This window comes from Mobula hypostoma, chromosome 16 (assembly GCF_963921235.1).
Source record: "Mobula hypostoma chromosome 16, sMobHyp1.1, whole genome shotgun sequence".
Classification (NCBI taxonomy): domain Eukaryota; kingdom Metazoa; phylum Chordata; class Chondrichthyes; order Myliobatiformes; family Myliobatidae; genus Mobula; species Mobula hypostoma.
The window spans coordinates 67,717,296-67,729,983 of record NC_086112.1 but is presented as its reverse complement, the minus strand read 5'-3'; the positions used below and the strand labels follow the sequence as shown (position 1 = coordinate 67,729,983).

Below are 12,688 nucleotides of genomic sequence, written 5' to 3'. Positions count from 1 at the left end.
CTAAAACATTTTTGTTTTGACTGATTATTTAACACAAGGGTAGGAACAGCCTGTACACCAATTCAGAAGTAGCAGAAGATAACCAGTTCATTTTATAGCACTGTCAATGTATTCTGTCTGAGGTTACCACAGAGAGTTCAACCAATATCAAATTAATTAATGGTTTTAATACCTCCTGGAATGTATCTGGCAAAATCAATAACTGCTGTGGCTCATGGATATGATGCTTCTCCATGCAAGGTGATCTACAGTGAGCTTTAAATACAACCAAAAAGCCTTTGTCAAAGATAGAGATATAACATAGCTTTTTATTCAGCCCAGAATTTGTATCCAATATGTAACTTTTTCAAGCAACAATTAGAGGTCTAGAACCAATCCCAAGACCAGCAGTTCATTTAGGGGCTAAAACAAGTAATAGAAAGATGCGACAAGACCAAGTAGCCTCACGGTTGCCGCATTAACACAACTGAGGAATCGTCCCTCAAGGTCCAATCAACTCTCTGGGATTATTATGGGCTCCCATGTTACCTCCTCTTGCAAAGAGGCTTTGAACTGGAACCTGTTGGAGTTCTGAAATGATCTCTGATTAACTTGAGCATGGGTTCTAAAGCATTGCCTTCACAATGACCCACATGGTACAGGTGACATGATGCACAATGCCTCTGATGGCCCTCTGGTATCCAATGCACAATAGTCAAACGAACACTCATGAACAGCACTGTTGAATACACGAGTGTGCATTCCTCCCAGATGGATTTGTCCTATTGTTCTCATTTTCAGATAAATCAAAGCCTTACAACTTGTAAGGTTGTTTTGCCACAATTCTATTCAGTTATGCTATTGTAGAGCGTGTCATCTATTCAACTGTTTGATTTGTTGGAAGGAAAAATAGTAAATGTATGGCTGTAGTTTGTTGGGAAATGTGCCTTAAGATTGGACATTTCCTGGTGTTTCTCTCTGCCCTGCTGTCTTAGACCCCTATTGATGGCTGGATCTCCAAGCAATGAGGCAAAGTATGGGAGCGGGAGTCAGCCATTCATTCCCTCAAGCCTAGTACCAGCTGTTCTTATTATTAATTGTATCTATTTTCCTTGATTTGTCATGCTAAATAGCCCCTCTTGCAAAAAAAAACATTTTTTCAGAATTTCCGTTCACCATCTCAAACATCATTTTTGATATTTTACATTTTTTAACTGAAGAAATATTTCTTAATCTCCCCTGAGTGCATGAATGCAGAGCATGGAAGTATTTTCAATAGGCAGCGTCCTAATGGTCTTGTTGCATTTCATAATTTGTCACTGCAGAACTACAGAGTTTTAACTATACTGGTTAAAAAAGTGCTTTCAGGAAATGCATGACATGCTAATTGTATGTTCTGATACTTCACTGAACTGGTCTGAAACATTAATACATAGAACATTTCAGCAAAACAGAACAAGGTGTCGGGGCAATGCTTTAGGAAGGTTCCTCATATGAGCAAATTCTTCTCAAATCTTCTACCACCCTGGCTGATCAAAATCTATCTTTCATTGGGTGGTAATCTTTAAAACCAAGAAAATAATGAGATATTTAATCAAGATAATCTAATTTTGCAAAAATTAACATCATTTGGATTATTAATCAATTTTCTGTTACCACAAAGACTAACTTATTTTAACCAAATGATGCTACTACTGTCATTTTGGGATAGTGGTTTTGCGAGCCACGCTGATGTGTATTGTTTAGCCTAGTTGCTGTTGACTATTTGGCAAAGGGACATATACAAATCCTCACAGAGGGATCAGAAGTGTTGAGAGTGAGCAGTTTCAAGTTCCTGGGTGTCAAAGATCTCTGAGGACCTAACCTGGTCCCAACATATTGATGCAGTTATAAAGAAGGCAAAGACATTGACTATACTTCATTAGGAGTTTGAAGAGATTTGGTATGCCAACAAAAACACTCAAAAACTTCTATAGATGTAACGTGGAGAGCATTCTGACAGGCTGCATCACTGTCTGGTATGGGGAGGTGGGGGGGGGGCAGCAACGCAAAGCACTGAAAGAAGCTGCAGAGGGTTGTAAATCTAGTCAGCTCCATCTTGGCTACTAGCCTACAAAGTACCCAGAGCATCTTCAAGGAGTAGTGTCTCAGAAAGGTCGTGTCCATTATTAAGGACCTCCAGCACCCAAGGCATGCCCTTTTCTCACTGTTACCATTAGGTAGGAGGTACAGAAGCCTGAAGGCACACACTCAGTGATTCATGAACAGCTTCTTTCTCTCTGCCGTCCAATTCCTAAATGGACATTAAACCCATGAACACTATCTCACTTTCTTAATATATATTATTACTGTTTTGCATGATTTTTAATTCATTCAGTATACATATACTGTAATTGATTGAATAATTTCCGAATCAGGTTTAGTATCACGTTCATGAAATTTAGTATTAGGTGGTAGCAGTACAATACAATACATAACCATAAACTGCAAATTACAGTACGTATATATATATATAAAAATAAGTAGTGCAAAAAGAGAAAAAGAAGTGAGTGAGTGAGTTAGTGTTCATTGGTTCAATGTCCATTCAGAATAGATTTCCTACTCTGATTACAACTAGTTTTTCCGGGGAGATTTGTCATCATCTGTTTCTTGGTCATTTTCTATCCAATCTTAACTCGTGAAACTTGAAGGAAAGTTAAATTCTCTGAGTATTATGAATTCTCTGTATCACTAGCTCAGGTCCTGCATTACATATCAGCTGGGTAGAGGATGCAATAGGATACTGTGCTCTTAAATTTCAGGACCAGGCATTTGAAATAAAATCCACGTTCACTGGCTTGGGATTAGAGGGTTTAAGCAGTAAATATGTAATCTGCAATGAACTTGTCAAAGCTATTGTTTTGGAAGCTCAAGAGATTTACAAAATCAAATCTTTCCTGAGGATTGTTAGCTCAAGCTAACATGTTCATGAAAAATAAAATTAGTTTTTAAATTCCTGAAAGCAAGCTGAACTCAACTAAAACAAAGTCTTTAATTTTGCTTTGAGCATGCTCTCCTCGCACCGCTGCTGTCAGGAAGGTGGTTGAGGAGACTCAGGACTCACACCATCAGGTTCAGGAACAATTATCATCCCTCAACTGTCAAGTTCCTGAACCAGAGAGAAATAACTTAACTCAACTTCACTTGCCCCAACTGTTCCTACAACCTCTGGACTCCCTTTCAAGGACTTTTCATCTCATGTTCTCAATATTTGTGTGTGTGTATGTATGTATGAATGTATGTATGTATTTATTTATTTATTTATTTTCTCTTTGTATTTGTACAGTTTGTTGTCTTTTGCACTGGTTGTCCACCCAGTTGGTGCAGTCTTTCATTGATTCTATTATGGTTATTGAATTTATTGAGTATGCCCGCAAGAAAATGAATCTCAGGGTTGTATATGGTGACATATATGTACTTCGATAATAAATTTACTTTGAACTTTGAGATAATGAGATTCTTTATTATTCACTCCATGATTAGGGCTTCATACTTCCCATGTTTTTCAAACTGAAATTTACATCTTCTGTGGATCTAGATTCAATGAGAGAAAACAGAAGTAATTAGATTAGCTTAATTGTTTCACTGAAATCAGCCCATCCAAAGACTGGTTGCTGGAACTGACAACTAATGTCAGTGTCCATGTATGGTAACTTCACAGCCATCCATATTCACTGGCTTGGGATGAGAGGGCTTCAGCAGTGAATACGTGATGTGCAATAAGCTTGTCAAAGCTCCTCCTTGTGAGAGTGTGGATTTCACCCAGATGCTCCATTTTCCTTCTGCTTCCCAAAGACATGCAGGCTGGTAGGGTTTTTGGCCACTGCAAAATGTCCCAGTGTGAGTGGAAGTGGAAGAATCTCTGGGAAGATGGTAGGAATGTAATTTTACAGGGAAAATTAGAGGAATAGAATTGATCCATGATTACGTATAGATTTAATGGGCCAAATGACTTTTTATATTATTAAGAAACGTGGCATTTGGATCATTTTCCAATTAGTACATATATGAGGGGTGATTGATAAGTTCGTGGCCTAAGGTAGAAGGAGTCAATTTTAGAAAACCCAGCACATTTATATTTCAACATAATCCCCTCCTACATTTACACACTTAGTCCAGCAGTCATGGAGCATACAGATCCCTTCTTTGTAGAAATGGTCCACAGCAGAGGTGATTGATAAGTTCGTGGCCTAAGGTAGAAGGAGATGAGGTATTAACTTCAAACTTTCTGCATTATCACTCAAAGAGTTGAACTGCACGTGCATGTAACGAGAGTGTCTTGGACCTCCAGGTGGTCCACAGCAGGGGTGATTGATAAGTTCATGGACTAGCGTAGAAGGAGATGAGTTATACAGCTCTCGTTACATGCACGTGCTGTTCAACTCATTGGGTGAAAATGCAGAAAGTTTGAAGTTAATAACTCATCTCCTTCTACCTTAGGCCATGAACTTATCAATCACCCTTGCTGTGGACCACTTCTGGAGGTCCATGACGCCAACTTCTACAAAGAAGGGATCCGTATGCTCCACGACCGCTGGACTAAATGTGTAAATGTAGGAAAAATAATGCCTTTATCAAGTGCATGCACCTTTGCATTTGAGTTTACTCAACTGCTAGCTGAACTCCCAGACCACATCAAGCTCACGTTCTCCACTAGAGTCGCAGAACATGGGGTCAAGCACCACATTTCCACAACAGGCCCACCAGCCCATGCCTGTGCACCTAGACTGGACCCAGAAAAGCTGGCAACCGCAAATGCTTTATTTGCCAACATGGAATTGTACGCTGGTTGAATAGCCCCTGGAGTTCACCCCTCTATATGGTCTCCAAGTCCAATAGTGATTACCGATGCCTTAACAAGACCACAATCCCGATCATTATCCACCCCCACACATTCAAGACTTCTCGGTATGTTTAGCTGGAAAGTTAATTTTTTCCTAAGTCGATCTAGTTAGGAGCTACCATCGGGTGCCTGTGTGCTTGGAGAACATTCCCAAAATATAGTTATAACACCGTTTGGTCTTTTTGAGTTTCTGCACATGCCATTTGGACTGACAACTGCAGCACGGATTTTCCAACAGCTAATGGACTCTGTATTAAAAAAGACTTATATTTTCTTTTTGTTTACCTGGATGACATACTTGTCACCAGTGCGCCCAAATCCAAACACATATCTCATCTCTGCACACTTTTTGAGTGCTTTAGCCAACACAGATTCATTATTAACCCTGCTAAATACCAGTTTGAGTTGTCAGCCATCGCATCTCCACAGAAAGTGCAAAAACCCTGCCATCAAAGGTAGCTGCTAAAAAAACTGCAGGAGATTTTAGATCTGCCAAATTTCTATCACTGTTTCATTCCGTGAGATCTGAGATAATGCTCTCCCTGTATAGTGCGCCTAAAGATAATACCCCTAGTCAAGTGCTTGATTGGTCAGTGGAATATGCCAAACAAGCTTGCTTATACCTGACGAAGGGTCTCAGCCCAAAACGTCGACTATACCTCTTCCTATAGATGCTGCCTGGCCTGCTGCGTTCACCAGCAACTTTGATGTGTGTTGCTTGAAATTCCAGTATCTGCAGATTTCCTCGTGTTTGCTTATACCAAACAAGCTTTCTAAAGTGACCCCACTGGGGCACCCCATAGCCATTACTACTGACGCTTCAGACTATGCTGTGGGTGTTGTGCCTCACCTTTTTCAACCAGCAGCTCCGTCCTCCGGAAAGGAAGTACAACATGTTTGACCGTGAGCTTCTCAATCTCTATCTGGCTGTCTGCCATTGTTGTTTTCTTCTAGAGGGTCACCATTTCACAGCATTCGTTGACCACAAACCCCTTGTGCACGCAATGGCGAAAATATCAAACCTTTGGTCTGCACGGCAGTAACACCACCTGGCCTACATATCAGAGTTCATGGCTGATATACAACATATCATGGAGAAAAATAATGCCGTGGTTAATTGTCTCTCACGGTCAGCCGTTGAGGCCATACACACAGGGGTTGACTCTGCTGGCATGGCAGCCAACCAAGCTGCTGACGCAGAGGTCCAGGTTTACCGAACTGCAGTCACAGGCCTGCGGTTGACTGACGTTAAGTTCAGGGAAGCTGGGGGCTCTCTCTTGTGCGATGTCTCAACCGGTCACCCTCGTCCCATCGTGCCCACAAACTGGAGATGGACTGTTTTTGACTCCAGACATGGCCTCTCGCATCTGGGTTGAAAGGCCTCACAGAAAGTGATTACACTATAGTTTTTGTGGCACGGCCTCGGAAAGGGCGTGCATGATTGGACTGCAGTCTGTGGGGAGAGCCAGTGACAAAAACTAAAAATTCACACCTTTTGAGGTCCCTGACGGCTTGACCATGTCAAAGTGGAGCTTCTTGCTCTGCTTCCCCCCTCCTGCGGTTTCATGAACCTCCTTACCATGGTGGACCGTATCACCAGAGGGCCAGAAATCATCCCTCTAGCTCCAATGATGGGTGCAGACGTGGCTCGGGCTTTCATTAGCACCTGAGTTGCTCAGTTTGGCACCCCATCTGATATTTCTTCTGACTGCAGTCCCCAATTCATTTCAGAGCTCTGGGCTGCAATGGCCCAGAACCTCAGCGTTAGGCAAATCACACCATGGTAAATCGCCTACATCTTATGCAAGTGATTTCACCGTTCCTTCAATGCTGCTCTGAGGGCTTTCCTGACAGATGTGTGCTGGCATAATTGTCTCCTGTGGATCCTGCTGGGGCTCAGAAAGTTCCAGAAGATGACCTGCAGTCGTCCATGGCTGAGTTGGACTTTACCCCTGTTGCCACGGCTACCTAATCGGCTCCTCAACAGCATAGCACCCTCCTCAGTAAATTCAAAGGTTCAAAGGTCCAAAGGTACAATTTAATGTCAGGGAAATGTATACTGTATACATGACAAATACATCCTGAAATGCTTTTTCTTCACAAATATCCATGAAAACAGAGTGCCCTAAAGAATGAACGGCATTTAAATGTTAGAACCCGAAGTCTCCCCCAGCTCCCCTCCCTCCTGCACATAAGCAGCAGTAAGCAACAATTCCCCCTCACCCCACCAGCAGGAAAAAAAGTATCAGCACCCGCCACCGAGCACTCAAGCATGAGCAAAGCAACAGCAAAGACTCAGACTTGCAGTACTCCAAAGACTTCGCGTTTCACCCGGTATTCAACATCCCACAGGTTCTCTCTCTCCCTAATAAGGGAGAAAGAGGTGTCTCCATTTTCCCAGCGAGCAGGGAGACAAAACAAACAACTCACTGATTTACGATGTTAAAAGTCCGTTATGTGGCTTTTTTCAAGCTCTGTGCCCGAAGATCTCAAAGATCTCGGGTTTCCAGACACAGTCATAAATATTCCAACTCTTCCAACGACATACGGGTGGCCTACAGTGACATTGACCCTCAATCCGCCCGTCTCCAGAGCCTCGAGATCCTAGGCTTCCAAATACGAGTCAGAATCTTAGGCTGAGCCCTTGGCGTGCCAAACAACAATAGCCGGTTATGAAACTCCAAGAGCGGGTCCTATTCCTGCAAAAAAACAAAGTCAACATGTAACTCCAGGTCAGGGTCTTCAAACGAACCCTGAAATGGAAAAATAAAGATATTAGAGATGGAAATAGAGCTGTTTCCGAAGATGCCATCAAAGGAATCGCCATTTAGCGCCATCATCACTTTGCTCCGCCTCTTCAGGGGCCAAATCCTTTGTGCATATTCCTACCTCCCATCATGGCGAACAATATTCTTGGGTTCCTGTTGACCTACATTCCACCTCGTTTGCTTTCCTCTGCCATGATGCGCACCCTTTAAGACCCTTATGATTGCTTGTTCCATATTGTAGAACAAGAAGCAAAGACCTTTATCGTCGATGAGAGGAGTAAACCTGAACGTATTTCAGTAGATCATCTTAAACCGGCCCACCAAGATTTGGAGGATTCTGCTGCTATGCCCCTGGTGTCCCAGGGTGACCATGAGCTTGTCAACGCACCTCTGGACGAGCCAGAGGAATCTGCTGTTCCTCCAGCCATGGAACATAGGACTTGATCCAGGTGGATCATCCGAGCTCCAGACGGACTCACAATGCCAGTTTCACTGAATTCTGGAAGGGCCTGTGTAGGGTATCATAACTGGGAGAAATGTGCATAATTCACAACCACCGACATGGAGTTGGGGTTTCACTTTAAGAGGCTGGTCTGATGTGAATACTTGATTACGTACAAGGTTCCAAGGGTGCTTTTGTCATGTAAGTTTTGGAGTTCAATAAAACATGTTACAGGTTTCATCAAACATAAAATGCCTCACTTTGTTTTATTTATGGATACCTACACCTACACTGCATTCCATCTGCCACTTTTTTGCCCATTCTCCAAATCTGTCCAAGTCCTTCTGCAGACTCCCTGCTTTCTCAACACCACCTGTTCCTCCACTTGTCTTCATATCATCCACAACCTTGGCCACAAAGCCATCAATTCCATCTTCCAAATCATTCACATGTAACGCAAAAAGAAGTAGTCCCAACACCGAAACCTGCAGAGCACCACTAGTCAGCCCATCTGAAAAGACTCCCTTCATTCCCACTCTTTGCCTCCTGCCAGTCAGCCGATCTTCTATCCATGTTAGTGTCTTTCCTATAATACCATGGTTTCTCATCACGTTTAGCAGCCTCCTGTGTAGCACCCTGTCAAAGACCATCTGAAAATCCAGGTACACAATATCCACTGACTCCCCTTTGTCTATCCTGCCTGTTATTTCCTCAAGGAGTTCCAACAGATTTGTTGGACAAGATTTCCCCTTCAGGAAACCAGGCTGATTTTGCCCTGATTTATCACATGCCTCCAAGTACTCTAAAACCACATCCTTAATAATAGACTCCAACAGGTATCCAACCACTAAAGTCAGGCTAACTGGACTATAATTTCCTTTTTTCTGCTTTCCTCCCTTCTTAAGGAGGAGAGTGCCATTGCAATTTACTGAAGAGAAGGTGCTTGGGAAGATGAAAAGTCAGAAAGTAAATAGACATTTGCAATTTTCCAGTCCTCTGGAATTATTCCAGAATCCAGAGATTCTTGAAAGATAACGACTAACGCCTTCATAATCTCTTCAGCCACCTCGTTCAGAACCCTGGAGCGTAGAGTCCTTCTTGTGCTTACCTTCAGATCTGTCATCTTCCCAAGCACCTTCCCTTTACTAATAGCAAGAACCCACACTTCTGCCCCCTGGCACTTCTGAATTTCTGACATACTTCTAGTGTCTTCCACAGTGAAGACTAACACAAAATAACTTCCTCTGCCATTTTTGTCCCCCATTACTACCTCTCCAGCATTATTTTCCAGTGGTTGAATACCCACTCTCACTTCTCTTTTACTCTGGATATATTTGAATTAACAGAATTTCCTTTCTGAGGAATGGGGTACCACCCCACTAACTAACTGAAAGGAACCTTCATCATCCTATGGGATGGCTAGCCAGAGAGAGAGAGAGATTTGAATTAACAAATAATAAGGTGCATGTATAATACAGGTTAAAAAGTAAATGGTATAATGCTACTGTCATTTCACACGTGATGAGACCTGGGTCGTGGCAGGAAGTTCAGTAGTCTTATGGCCTGGGAGAAGAAGCTGTTTCTCATCCTAAGAGTTTTTGTCTTAATGCTACGGTACCTCTTGCCTGATGGTGGGGGTCAAAGAGATTGTTGGATGGATGGGAGGGATCATTGACAATGCTGAGGACCCTGCATTTACAGCATTCTTGATAAATATCTCTAATGGGTGGAAGAAAGACCACAATGGTCCTCTCAGTAGTCTTTGCAATCCTTTGTAGGGACTGATGCTTGATGCTTAGCAACCCATTACTGACAGAGATGCAGTTGCTCAGGACACTCCTGCATGTGCTCCTGTAAAACTTGGTTAAAATGGCGGGTGGGTGGGTGAAAGAAGCCTCACTCATCTCGAAGTGAAGATGCTGCTGTGCTTTCTTGATCAAAGAACTGGTATTGAGGGACCTGGTGAGTTCATCTATTATGTGCCCTGAAACTTGGTGTTCCTAATTCTCTCCACAGAGGAGCCATGTATGTTCAGTGAGGAGTGGTCAGCCTAATCCTTTCTAAAGTCCACAATCATCTCTTTGGTCTTGTCCACAATGAGACTCAAGTTGTTGTTGTTGCACCATTCTACTTGCTGCTCTACCTCCTCTCTGTATGCTGTCTTGTCATTGTTATTGATGAGGCCAACCACTCTTGTGTCATCAGTGAATTTGACTCTCCAGGTCGGTAGAGGCTTAGATGGTTGTTGAGTGATTGTGGCCTTCCGCACGCTGTGCTAGAAGTGCTTGTAGGGCCATGTGTGCAGGTAGTGCAGTGGCGGGCAATTCCTTCTGTCACTTTAGCTGCGCTTCTATGTGCTTCAAAGAAAAGTCTCAACATTCTCACTTACCATCCAGGATTCTTCTCCACATTCATCAGATATTGTCTTCCCATAACAGAGCTGAAAAGTGGTTGTTTCAGGTATCTTGTACTTCTGGGCTTCATGGAAAAAATGTGACCTACCATTAGAATTGGCTGTAACTGTATCCTCAGTGGTGCAGATGTTGGCCTGGAAAAGGATCCATTTTCCTGCTATGGGTTCAAAAGATTGTGGAGAGATAGCATTGGTGGTATCTCTGCATTTCCTTGAGTTCCTTATCTTTGATTGCTGTGGTGAAGAAACAACACTGATAGATCACGAACTTTGTTCTACTTAGAGATTTACAGCCCTCAAAAACTCAGTAAATGATTGTTCATCCTAGCTGCCTTTCAATTCCATCTCATCATGCACCATCTAGGGCTATGATATTCTTCCCAAGATAGTGATCAGGTATAAATAGAACACTCCACCAAAGGTGAAAGCAAGAGTTTAAAAAGAATTTCCATAACACACTTGCTATTGTCATCTGTTCATTCAGACTGTCATAATGAGCAGATACAAGCAATGAATCAATATCATTGACAGTGTGACAGAATACTGGGAGTAACAATAAGTATCTGAATCTCTACAAGAAGCCACTGAGTAATTGTGTTACACCACTTTTGCCTGATGCAATTAGTTCAACCCCACCAACATGTTTCTAAATCTCTGATCAGTCAGCTTTGCAAGTAGTTACATGTTTTCTTTCTATTGAGTCTGTTCCACCAACCTTTCAGGATCAAAGTGACATGGTGCATCTGGCTGTGTATTTAAAATGATAACAGAAAATCCCCAAATAATGCAACCGATAAGTCCACACCTGTGGAAAGATAAACAGATTTAATATTTCAGATTGATGACCTTTCATCAGAACTGGGAAAGGTGTGGAGAGATAAACCAATGTCGAAGTACAGATAAACCAAGGTGGCGGGCGAGGAAAGCGCACAGACAAAGTCTCTGATAGGCAGAAGATGAGAGATTAAATGATAACTGATGGTCAGGTTGAAAGTAAGGGAAAAGTCCAAGCTATATAGATATGTATATGGGAAAAGCAGAATCGTTATCTGAAAGCACCAAATAAATAAACTGTGAAAACAGGAATTCTGAAAGAAATTTACTGGATCAGGAGGTTCCTGAAGCTTGCACAGTGACCTACTGTCTAAGTACAGGATCCTGAGAAGAGAGACATTAGAGCTAGCACCTGCCTCAGCCACCTCCCCGGCAGTTCATTTCATTCCAGCATCTATCACTCCCTGTGTAAAAAATACTCACCTCTCACCTTAAAGCTGTGACATTTCCACCCTGTGAGAAAGGTTGTGACTACCTATGCCTCTCGAAGAGGGTGTGGGGAAAGTTGAAAGGGCACTTGTCATGGCTGTGTGACAGGGGCCTCTCTGATCTACGAGCTGTTTCCAGGGACACGGACACACACACACACACACACACACACACACACACACACACACAGAGGGACAACCATCAAGTGCTGCTGGCAGATGATCAGCTCGGTGAAAGACGCTCTTTGGTCGGCCTGAGACTTGTTGTTCTGCCAGCACATCGAGATGTCTGTGGAGGAAAGCTGCCAACCGGCACATTCCAGGCTGCAGGACGACGTGCTGAGGGTCCCACTGAAGTTTAGTGCAGCCACTGCAAGGACTGGGTGGGGAAGGACCACAGTGTGGGCTTTTTTCTCAGACTGGAGGGGGAAGGAGCGGGCTGGGGGAGGAAGCCCCTCAATTATTATCGTAGCAGTGTGCCACCTCAGAGTGTCACGAGTGGCAGCAGTGTTGTTGGTGCATATGAATGAAATACGGCAGGATGGAATTCATTGACCATGAATGAAAAGGCATTGAACAGTTTATTTTTGAAAATAAGTCTGCTGCAGGGAAACCAATCCCAAGTTTCTCCATCCTCTCCTTCTACTTTCTAATACATCTACTCCTGTACCCTCGTTAAAGCCGCCACCTCCTTGTAATGCAGCAACTGGAGCTACACACAATGCAGCCTAAACAATTACAATATGACCCCCCAACCCTTATACCCCACACCATGATCATTGAAACCAATTACACCAGCTGCCTTCTTTACCACCCTACCTACAGCAAGTGCAAGGCCACTGTCAGGGAGATGTGGATTTGCACTCCAAGATCTCTCTGTACATCAATACTCTGAGGAGCTCTCCCAATTGCTGCATACTTTCCTTTGCATTTTGACCGCAT

General features: G+C 43.0%; 1 long non-coding RNA gene across 1 annotated transcript; it reads right to left on the bottom strand.

Annotated features, from left to right (window-relative positions):
* Positions 1–7,095: 7,095 nt before the first annotated feature.
* LOC134357604 (uncharacterized) lies at positions 7,096–11,816 on the bottom strand. The gene is made up of 4 exons (XR_010020670.1): positions 11,742–11,816; positions 11,200–11,289; positions 10,461–10,718; positions 7,096–7,560 (listed from the first exon to the last, which is right to left on the bottom strand). It is a non-coding gene; the product is annotated as an uncharacterized LOC134357604 (long non-coding RNA).
* Between the last annotated feature and the right edge of the window lie 872 nt (positions 11,817–12,688).